The sequence below is a fragment of the Acyrthosiphon pisum genome, chromosome A2 (assembly GCF_005508785.2).
Source record: "Acyrthosiphon pisum isolate AL4f chromosome A2, pea_aphid_22Mar2018_4r6ur, whole genome shotgun sequence".
In the NCBI taxonomy this organism is placed as follows: Eukaryota; Metazoa; Arthropoda; class Insecta; order Hemiptera; family Aphididae; genus Acyrthosiphon; species Acyrthosiphon pisum.
Window position 1 is genome coordinate 41,593,355 of NC_042495.1, and position 12,845 is coordinate 41,606,199.

Consider the following 12,845-nt stretch of genomic DNA (forward strand, 5'->3'; position numbering starts at 1 on the left):
ATACTGGTCAATATTTCTAGATTTATTATAGCAGTGTTGTCAAGTATAATTCTGCTGAATCGACAGGTCTTTATTTGGTATTATAAACGGATAATAGTGTAATACACTGATATAATATTATTTACGTGACACAGATTTAAGCAAAAAAAAAAAAAAAACGATTATCCAGAATAAATTTATAAAATATAATAAATAATGATATAATGTTACGAATTTACGATGAACCAATCGATGTTTTTCAATAACTCGTATTATGTAATATATAATATACCATACCCACGTTATATACGTGAAGCATTATTCACTAGTTCTTTCGCCCAAGCGCGACGGGCGTTGCCGCGTCAATGGTATAGGTTCCTACATAGCTATACAAATATCATAATAAGCAAACATCCGTACAATGGACGAGTCCCTTTATGATATTTCGCGAACGACGTCAACCCGTTGCGATAATCAGGTGAGGGCTATGATAAAAATGCTCGATTAAAAAATTACCTACGTGTAACATTGAGTAATAGATGTATTATTACAATAATATTATATTTTACAATATAATGGACTGCAGCGGCGTCCGACAATGGTTTGGATCGCCAGGAGAGTCTGTAGCGCGCCTCTCGGATGAGATAGGCGTAGGTATAAATAATAAAATTCGTCTATTTTGATAATAAATAATTTAATATACCTAGGTACCTAAGTATACCAGATATTACAATACATTACTGTATATACCTGCGTATAGGTGCTCACGCGCTTATTTGAATCGCCCGGGGAGGTGACACGGCGGAGGGACGAAAATAATAATAATATACAATATTATTATTAAAAAAGGGTTGCGGGCGCGAAGGGTGTGGTCGCACGTGGCCGCGGGTGTGTATTGATGTGTGCCCGGTACGCGGCGTCGACGACGGCAGTAGTCGTACGCCGACCGCGACCGACGACAGCCGACCACGCGCACAGCACACTGGGACCGACCGACCGACCGGTCGGCCGGTTGGCTCTCCCCTGCCGACGCGTCTCGCACTCGGGCGCGTGGCGCGGCGGCGGCGCCGTCGTCGTCGGAGCGGGCCCCGCTCGGAGCGCTCTGTCGACAACCGGCCGCGGCCCGCACGCCGGCGCGGGCGAGCGCGCGCGCAGGTATCGCACCGCGCGCGCTACGGTCGAGCGGGACCGAACCCGCGGCCAGACGCGAACGCTCGCCGGTCCGTCGACCGTCATTCGTACGACTGCTGCAATCAACAACAAACGTTCTCGCGCCGAGTTCTCTCATTTCACTACCACCATTTAAACCACACTAAGTTCTTATTTCGTTATGACAATATTATTATGTATTCCGCCGCTGTTTACTTATACTTGCCGTACTTACACCGCAGCATAAAACTATAATTTTTACGTTTTTATTCTCTTCGTCCGTCACCCGAGTAAACCGCCGATTTCACGATTACGATATTATATTTTTTGTGTTTGATTTTTTTTCGCTATTTTTTTTATTTAATTTTATCATATCCCATGCAACAAACATTTTAGAACGATCGCAGTACTCGACAACTCGCGCTCATCTTCAAGCCACAGACCTCCGATACATCGTCGTCGACGGTCAACCGACGACATTGGTGAGTACGTCCATGAGATTTTCAAAATATATTATTTATGATAAGTCGAAACTTTATTTTCAATTTATGATTTATGGTTGTTTTATATATATATTCATTTTTCTTAGTTGTTGTACCCAATAATACACAATATAATTGTATGTTTTTAATTTTAAATTAAAGTATGGAGGGATAAAAGTATATATGTTAACAAAAATTTAAAAATATGTCAAATTTAAATTAATTTGAATAAAGTTAAACACCCACTATAAACCATTCCCCGTTATTACAATAAAAAAGAATATTTTTTCGTATATCAATATTAATAAAATATGCAACTATTTTGAATAATTTTGAGACTTAAAAATGGAAATTATAAAAAAGGTGCTTAGAATTTTTGATTTTTCCTATACTTGCGAATCTACTACTTACACAGTTACACATGGCTCATTTATTTTTGCATTCAAAACATTAAAAATACTAAAGTTGTACGTATTTCAAATTGTTGCAATTTTTTGACATCGCCAACACGGAATATCTTTAACCCAAATAGTTTTCGAGCCAAGTTTTTTGATTATAAGCTAGCTATATACTTATTTTTAATGACCGATTTACCTCAGAAAAAACTAATAATCACATTTCATTTACATTTTGTGACTTTTTATTTGGTCAACTTATTTTAAATTGAACTTTTAATTTCAATATATTATCTTGATGGTGACATTTTTAAATATTTGTATTTAAAATCCTTAAGTTTCAAAAAACAATCATACGTGCCTACCTTATAAAAAATATGCCTAATGCAATTATACATTATAGGTACAATATATATTATATATTTTATGTGGTTGTGTTATTATCATTATATTTTTAATTACGTGCATACGTTGTCTGTATACTGTTCGTTAAAAAGAGGGATGGATTGTGGCAAATGAGTTTTTAACCATGTGTGACAATAAAATAAGCCCGTATATTAATCGAAAAAAAAATTAAACATGTGACAGTTGACAGACATCAGTATAGGTGCATTATCATATATTTTAATTGAATATTACATCCGTGAATTATCTTTAAAAAAAAATATGTTTCATTATACCTGTAATACAATTAATTTAATAACCCTAAATATTGAAACAGAATTTAGATTGATAACAACAATATTAATACATTTTTAGTTTAACAATTTACTATATTATTAAAACTTGTTTTAAATGTCATGCAGTACACTAAAAAATATATAGTTCCCCTGTAAAACATTGTAATATTTTTACTCATCTAATTTTTATTTATTTGATTGAATAAAAACATATTATTTAACTACAAAATACTTTTTCCACTAACAGCAGTATTTACTTATATGTTTAGTTGTGTCGCATAACTAATAATATTTCTATAACATTTATTCGATGACGATTTTGTATTTTTATTACAAAATAAATATAGTTAAAATTATATATTAATGTACTTTACCTGCTTACATAAAATATTTTTTATTCTCGTTTTCCCTGATCATTTCATTATAACTTTCATAAAATTCAAGGGTACCCTATTTACTGTTAAGCATAATATTTGTATTATTCATATAGCTCGTGTGATAAATTAAAAAATTAAAAATCGCTGATTTTTAACATATAATATTTTTATATTCTTATTAAATATTATCAACTGGTTCTCGCTTTGCTATAAAATTTATGAAACTCGATTAATGAGGACCCTTCCGTTACAGTACATTTTTAATTTTTCTTTTACTAGTTACGTCTAATTCATTAACAGCTATTGTTCGTTATTAAATGCATTAAGGAACATTTGTTTAAAAAAAAAGACTGTAGGTATATTAAAAATAACATGCACATTGTTTTTATCTCTATTTCATATCGAAATTGTGTTTTCATATATTGTGAACATAAAAAATAAAAATGTGTGTATATACAATGAAATAATAATATAATACAAAATATGACGTACTATACTACTTTTTAATAACACGCGATGGGGAGAGATTTTCCCATGGCAGCTGTCCGATTTAGAAGGGTTTCGACTGAATAAGCGTTTTTAGGGAGGATATGTGAGCACATATGTATGGTATACATACATATAGATTGTTTTTTTTTGAAACTACGTCCCTGAAAATTAAAAACATGCATGCATGGTTTATTTTTATAGCACTGGTTATTACTTATTACTTATTGTACAATATTGATTTTTTTTTCTACTCGATCACATCGTAAATGGAACAAGGGTTATCAAAAAAAAACTAATTATTTTAAATTTTGAAAGAATTTAATATGTTTTAAATAAATGTATATATAATAGTAAAATATAGTAACATAATTGAATAAAGTTTGTACATCGGTTTTTTAATAGGTAGGTACTAAAATTTTATAGGAAATAAGTTTAACCTTATTATTTACCTACGAATCGTTTTTTATGGATTCATATAATAATATTAAATATTACATATTCTCATTTTTATTATTTTTATTTTTTATTAATAAAAACACCCTCGGTGACGTATGCCATTGGGACACAAATGTATTTACATCGATAACTTAATTCAAATAGTATTAAAACAAATTTGTGAACATATTTATAGAAGTTACATAGGTATTCTTATTATCAAAAACGAAATTACACATTTTTAGGATATGTTTATGAATATCTAATGACCCAACATTGTCCACGGTGCATAATAGCCAGTCCCGTTTAAATATTTACATTTCTGAACCTTTACAAAAAATATCAAACACTATTTTTTTTCATCACTAAAACAATTTGTAATTATTATTTTCGCACTGTTCTTTTTTGTACTGTTTATTTAGTATCAACAAACGCTTCCGTTGAACTATCAATACCCATGTAAATGTATTTTTCATTACTCATTTTAAAGTTTACATGACCATTATTCAGGAATACATTTTTTTAAACATTTACATTGATCATCTCACATGTGTGTGGGTAGAGTAGTGTACTAGGTTTATGTGTGCGTAGTGCGCGTACACGTTTACGATCATTTACACTCATCATTTTTTTTCCACTAAAGTGATTATTTTAAAATATTCAAAATTTAGACCGTTCCTTGAATACAGCTTATATTTTACTAAATATTATTTTTTGTTTACTTTTGGCTCTGTGACGCATAGGATTAATGTCTTCCTAACGGGCAAAGGCATTCCCCACCATTCTTCGTTGGGTCGTTAAGTCATAAAAACAATAGAACCTATGTGCTACACACTAATGGCACATCACATACTATGTTTTAATTTGTTCTACTGGAAGTTAGAAGGGGTCACGGACATCGCTTATTACTAATTATTATTATAACCTGGACCCCCCGGTCTGTTAAAATTATTATCTTCCTTACATTCCAAACGTTCGGGTGACATTCATTTATCACCTATCTGAAATAAAATTATAGTTCATTCGTTTTAGGTATTCAAATTTTATTCTTTAAACTGTATGTTTTCAGTCTCGTTGTTAAAATATAAATGAACTATTCATTGTTTATTCTTATAATATTTTATTTTATTGTGCAATGACATTTTTGGTTTATCATTTCAATAATCGTTGATGAAGAAAAGGATTGGAGTATGGAGATTATTCTATTGCGGAGTATACATATACTAACATTTCGAAGGTTTTGACGTGTTTTATTTTATATACTATTATAGTGAATGAGGGTGGGTGATTCTTAAAACGTCTCAAGTCTCAATAATATATTATATCGATTGTAGATGATAAATTGTTTTTACGAGATTATTTAGCTTTATCACGTGGATCAGCTGGAATATAAAATTAACTTGTAATGTTTGAAGAATAGTTATTATCAGATACTACAATAATGATGTGTTGATGGTTATCATTTGTGCTATGTTATTTAGGCATATTATTTAAATAAAATATTAATTTAGTATTTTATTATACATTTTATTATAGCTGGGTATATAGGTATATAATATTAATGTGTATATGTGGGCTCATGCTAAGGCGTGGGACTATAGTTATTTTGACGAGTGACCACTAATTATTCAAATATTTCACCACTCTATTAGATAGCATGCGTTTTATATAAAATGTATTTATCTGGATGAATTAGTTAACATCATTACCTAATTTAACAAAAAATAAAATTTAGCATTCTTATTCATATGAATTAGAACGTTCAAAACGTCGGATTTATAAGCTATATTTAAAGTGAAAAAATTATTAATTTATTACAGTATATTGTGAACATTTAAAAATATTTATGAAATTATTTATCTCATATAAGTACTTTGAGCATTGTACAAATAAAATACTATAAAATATATAATATTATTATGAAAAAATAGTAGGTACCCTTGTAATGGGCGCTTTAAACGTGTACTGTCTGTATATGATTCATAATAATCAATGTTTCTATTCTAGTGGAAAATATATTTGTTCGCGTATGTTTTCAAGACTATATATATCATAAATCACGTTGAATTCAAATAAAAGCTAAAGTTATTTTTGACGTTTCCCTTTAGACCATTACGATAAAACGTCGATGTGAACCCTTGATATACGACAAGCAATTTGAATAAATTCTCAAAAGAGAGAAGGGACCTATTCGGTAGCTACTGGATATGCATACGATATATCGCTGAAAGGTCCGAATCGTGGATAGAATACTATTGATAATTTACATGCATGTAGAGCCAGTTACAATCGTGTTTCAGTTTATAAATTCGAGGAACCACTATTTTTTATATAAAATTAAAATACTCTAGTTTGTGATTAGGCTGTGAGTTTACACTTGCTGATAGTACATTTAAACTAGTGGTTCCAACATTTTTAAATTATAATGCGTAATGGCATTATTCAAGTACTGTAAATTAAACCATAACCATTTTGCCGATGGTGACATTTTAAGGGAGTAAACAGGCCAGAAGAAAATGTAATTTGGTTTGTGTATACATCTTTCTCAAAAGCTTTTAGCAACGTCATTCGACCTTTTAGCGCTAGTAAATTCGTTTTCCTTACCCTATCATTTTTTACCATCGCTTTTGTTTCAACAATATCACGACCTTTTATAATCATCCAGCATTTTCAATTGAACACGTAGCATACCAAAACGTACATGTACATAAACAATCCTGTTACGGACACAACATAATACCATGTAATGAAGGAAAAAATATAGGATTCATTTCAAAAGTTCCCCTTTGATAAATTTATGTAATACGAATTTTGAGTTGTGACTAAAAAGTTTTATCGTTTAATTTTCTCTACAAATCCATTTTTAATGTTTAAATACGAATAGAAATGTTTTTTTTTATTTCATTGTTCTGATCCATATAAAACTTCAATGAATTCATTTTTTTTTAAATTTTACAATTATAAATCTATTTTTTTACCAAGTGTAGTCATTAATACTTTTTATTACAACGTTTTTTTTGGAGCATAAAGAAAGTTTATTACTTAACTTTTTTTTCAAATTAGTAAAACTATACTTAACAAACAATATTTTATCCGGTTGGTTTTATAAACAGCTTTAAACCTATGTTGGTAAAAATGTATTTATTTTGTTGTTACTGTTTTTTCAATATATTCTGAACAATAAATATAATTTTATTTGCAATGTTTTATCGCAACAATCTTAAAATATTTTTTCTATACACCTATTTACCATTCAAACTAAAATTTGATTTTAAATTAAAACTGCTTTTAGCAAAACAAAATTAGGGTCTACTCATCACTGTATACAGTACGAGGTTCAATACTATAATAATGGTCATTGTAAAAATATGTTAGGTATTAAAACGTTTGGCTTTTGAACCTCGAGCGATTAATCACGTTTATTGAGCTCAAGTTGGGTATCGATAAAATGTTTTCTTTATGGTAATCTAATCCATAAAACACTGAACAAGGTGATCACTTAATACTTAAAGGCTAAATTTAAAATTGCTCACCGTCCCGGTGCGCGGACACAGCCGATATTTTCCGATACACCTAGCCAAGGAAAATACACTATAGAGGAAATGATTATTTATAATTTACAGCCGTCCCGCAATATTCCTGAACCGCTGATATTTAATATTACGGTTAAAATGTATTTTTAAACTCAAGCCAACGATGCGAGCCCGAAGTTCTCCGGTCCAGCGGCACGGTCGTGTTTATAAATAAAATACGTCATATATACCTTAACATATATATATTTTTTTCTTTTATGCAATTTCTCTCTGTTCCTCTTCTCTTGCAACATTTTTATTATTATTTTATTTTCTAACCGCCAATCGGTGACAAATAGTGTTTAGCAAGGGTCCTGTGGGAACTAACCTACGAGATAACCCTTATATGCTCACCAACACCCCTTCATCTGCACAAATAAATTATAAAACGTTGAATTATTCAAAAAAATATATATGTATGTATATGTGCATCAATATAGCAGCAAAGGGGATTGAAATCAATTCTCCGTAATTTAATGGTTAGCGTTGGGTATAATATAATATGCCGATTCGTCGAGGCTGATGGTTTTTCTTCGGATGGTTTCTATTGAAATGACCTCACCATCGTTTGTCTGCGTCCTCATTATAATAAACATCAAAACAAAAACGTACGATGACGTCTGATCTCTTAAAATACAGAATATTATACTATGCGGCCGTACGTACAACGATGGTAGTATATTATTTTCTAATATCAAATTTTACCACGAGGAATTTTAAATGAGTTTACGTCATGGATATGAATTCAAATATATGTACGATTTTTATCAATAGTAAACAATAAACTCGTTGGCAATTTCCGATGAATACCTAATATAATTATTTATAATATTTCATAAAATCTGCGAATTCCTAGTACGACACGAATTTGATTAATGTAATTTATCAAACTATACACTTCTGAATATTATACATCGCGTTAAAACAAATTTCGAAAAATTTAAATTATAAACTGCGTTTTTAATAACTATGCAATATGAAAACCATTTTTGAAAAACATAATGTTGGTATTTGTATACAGTTTATACATGCAATGACGTTATATTTTACTCGCTCATTTCTAATCTTTATTGTTACTCATTATAATTGTTCAAACACTTCAGTACTTCACCTCGGGTTTTTGTTCGACTACTCGACATGTTTTTAATGCAATAAAAAGTCTTTATCGCACCGTGTACCCATTATTACAATTAAAACGTTGTCGGGGCATAGCTTTCAGCAGCGTCGTCGTCTATTGGAGATCAAGAGAAAATCGTTACTGTTTTTTCCTCTTTATTGCTCACGGTCGATGTTATTTATTATTATTATTATTATTATTATTATTATTATTATTTTTTTTTTTATGGTTAGCCGTCACAAAGGATCCCGAACTGGTTTTATTTACGAGGACTCGCGAAGAGCAATCGTTTTCCGTGTGCAATATTTATGAACGTACAAAGTGTCTGTTCGATTCTATAGTGTCTCTCTCGTGTGCACTAACCACCGACTTGTTAGCACGGTATATAATATATATATAGGACGGCGGTGGTGGACTATAGCTAGCCAACGGTGGTACACTGCAAAATATACGTGTGCGCTGTGTGCGTTTTCGTACCTGCATGCTCTGTCGATGTAGATTGATTTTTTCTCCTCCTTTATTTCCATTCGAGTTCCACTAAAATCTCCGGTAATCCGATACCGTGGATTCATTAGGTTTCATTAGATCATTACTTGTATATTATTTAAACATCATCGAGATTGACATGTACTTTGGTTTGCGATTCTCGTGTTACCCGTGAGCGGTTGAATGTCGCATGCGAATGGACAGCCGCGACGCAACCATCGGACTTGGTATAATATTTATCGTCTATATGACGCCATCTCTCCCAGCCGGCTCGATGAACACAGCCGTGTGACTCAAACGGTAATTACCGCTAGAAACCACTTGACAATGGATGATCATTGAAACGAAGATGATGTGAAAAAAAATACTTAATATGGTCATGTGTCATTAACGTGGCGCCTGACATGTCTATATAATATACACATAATATTATTATTATGCGTTTATATAATAAAAATATCAACTATTGGACAAGGGAAAGACTTAATTCATTGTGAGTTTTTATAAATTATATAAAAATAAATGTTTAGCTATAAAAACAAAACGTCGATAGTGAGATGTTTGTCAATAGTCATTTGTAGTAACTATAATTTCAAATTTGGGGCTAGACAAATTGAAAATCGTCTTCCTGCTCATTTTAGTTGATAAACTATTTTTTACTATCTACATCAAATATAATATTAGATTTGGATTAAACAATTCTCTTTGCTAAACATATTTGAGCTTAATTTTAATATTGTACTCTGGCTAATTGTTACGAGTATATTTTACTGTATTGACTAAACATTATGGTTATTGTGTTTGGATTAGGTTAGTAAGATTGATAACATTTGTTATTTTATTTGATATATTATGAACAATATAATATATCTTAAATTGTTGACTAAATGACTTTACTTCAAAAACAATTATATATAGAATTCAAATTTCAAATATTCCATACGACACGTGTACAAATAATATACTTTTGAAGTTAAAAATAAAACTGTATTTTTGTTGGGCTCTTTCAGATAAATTTATGATCCGACTTTTCATGCAATTTATTGACAAAATAAACTGTTTGAGAATCCAGATGCTAAAGAGACTATATTTTTACGATGACTTTTATTGATCCATGATTCAAATGTAATTATTAGTATACTTATATTTTATATACGTAATATACTTACATACTATTAGCAATATTAAATTTATAATAACCGTGACAGTGCTGCGTTAAGATACTCAATATTTGTTAACTGATATTATTAAAAAATATTGTTACATTTGCATTTTTCTGTTATTGAAATATAAATTATATCTTAAAAATCTTATTCTATTTTGACTTGTACTATAATATGTCATATTATATTGTTTTATAGTTATTGACACTCATATAATATCATGACGCACTCGATGTACAGTGCAGACGCGTTTAATGTTGAAATGTGGAATATTGTGCTATTCGGAACTATAATATAATATACACGTCTTTGCAGGTGAGTTTTTCTTATTTCTATTAGTGGTAGTCTTTCTAGTAGAAGTACCTATAACAGTATGTAGTTGTAGTAGTAGTATTGTTAACTTTGTTTTATTAATTTACGTGAGTTGTCGACGTGAAAAAGACAATCGGTACCCATACGATAATAATCAAAGACCATCCGGGTATCCTGATCATGTTCACTTGTAGCGGTTGTGGTCTTTAAGTCCACGACACGACATAAACGCAGGACGAGCCACTCGAACCGACCGCAATTCCGCCGACTTTGAGACCGTTCTTATAACGGCGGACGGCGAAGTCAATGCCAAATGTCAGCTGCGTTCACTCTTTGTCGGCGGTCTCGTTTTTTACATGACGTGCCCTATCCCTATTACGACGCGTATAATACGGCTATAATCGAACGGTTGTCACATGCACTATAATAATATATTATTATAATCAGACGAAACGTCCGACTTGTTATATATTATAAAATATTCTCGTCGCATATAATAATACATTTTTTATTATTATTTTTATGTACGCCGAGGTGTATACGCGCGCCCAGCATTATTATCATTACCATCGTCTTCGTCGTCGTCGCCGTCGTCGAATAATTCGTACGGGTACCTGTATAATATTATATTATAATAATAATTATTGACCTCTGCAGACTATCGACGGTATTCATTTCGAGACGTTATTATTATTAATATGCGACGATCGATTGAGGTCTGCCGTTTGGGTTTTTTAAAATATAATTTAAGTGCGTACGATAATATTATTACACGAACGGTAGGTACGTCTGACTGTGGCGGTGATGATGACGTTCGTCTCGAGTTCATATTATTATATTATTATTCCTCCGTACGATTATTATATACGCAGATGAAGATCTATACGTTTTATTCGTGAGTGCGCTCGCGCGCGTGTGTGTCTCGTGAATAAATAACATATTTTTTTTCTTTCCGTCTATACGACAAACGACCGACGTCTATTCACGTAATTCATCATAACGCCACGAATAGCCCACTCGCCGATAATCGACGGCAATAATTTCGCGGCGCGTCGTGTCTGCGTGGTTGGAAAAAAAAATTAAACGACTTAAAAAACTATTATAATATAACATTATATGTGTGTATGTGTATGTGTGTGTGTGTGTGTGTGTGTGTGTTTTGTATGCGCGCATACGAGTTTAAATGTACCATGAGTGTTACACCGCACTTGGGGCATTTTTAATAATTAAACCGGATAATTTGTTTGTAACGATTTTTCTATAATATACGTAAGTCACTTACTATAAGTTACACTGTATAATAATAATTGGAAATCGCTTATATTATGTGTGCCTATATCTAATATTTCTCATCACCGTAAAAACGCATTTTTTCTTTTAGCAATATGTATAGGTAATTATCACGGCGCACTCGAAAATACTTTTAAAAAACGTAATTTTTTTGGTTTAATATTTAAATAATTCAATTGTATATTTTATATATTATAATAATATGCGAAATGTTTGCAGTAGGTATGTGATATGTATGCGCAATGATATTCGAAATGTGCATGTTAACTTGTCCGTGTGTATAATATTGTCCCTTCATTATAATCTAAAAAAGAATTACGAGGCATCATAAAATGAAACTCCACCAGTGGGCGGAGGAATTCAAAAGGGTTCAAAAACACAATGTTTGTGGCATGTTGGTGTGTGTGTGGGTTCCTCTTTTACGGGATAAATCATAAACGTACATATATACAAACACACACACACACACACACACATACATACACATATATATATAATAAGCTTTATACGCATCATATCCAGTTTCAAAACCTGTCAGATTTTATGCACAATTGTTACGACGTGTTTCTGCTGCTTCCGTTGACGGTACACTCATTAAGTGAAGGTTTTTTTTTTTCAGACTAAAATTACATTCATATTCTCATCGATGATGGAAATTTCAAACACACTATTTTCGAGAACTATTCAAACTCCTCGATACGGATATGGACAAGCGGCTGTGTGACGTAAGTACCTATACCTTTATAAAAAAATAAATATATGGTAATTTATTGTACTCGATACAGAACAAATCTATCAAACCAATGTACAACAGTCCATCGTAATTCATAAATCCCTAAAATATATATATATATAAAAATGTATAATATAAAATAGCTACTCAGATGTATGTAAGCCGATAGGAAATTTGAACGAATCC

General features: G+C 31.4%; 1 long non-coding RNA gene across 3 annotated transcripts in view; it reads left to right on the forward strand.

The window, feature by feature from the left end:
• Window positions 1-1,086: 1,086 nt before the first annotated feature.
• LOC107882420 overlaps window positions 1,087-12,845 on the forward strand; it is a 77,820-nt gene continuing 66,061 nt past the window's right edge. Inside the window, exons 1-3 of one of the 3 annotated variants that reach the window (XR_003839665.1) lie at window positions 1,087-1,610; window positions 10,523-10,639; window positions 12,546-12,651. This is a non-coding gene — a long non-coding RNA (uncharacterized LOC107882420). The remainder of the gene's footprint in view (window positions 1,611-10,522; window positions 10,640-12,545; window positions 12,652-12,845) is intronic. The other 2 variants (XR_003839664.1, XR_001678734.2) reach the window with 2 other exon arrangements.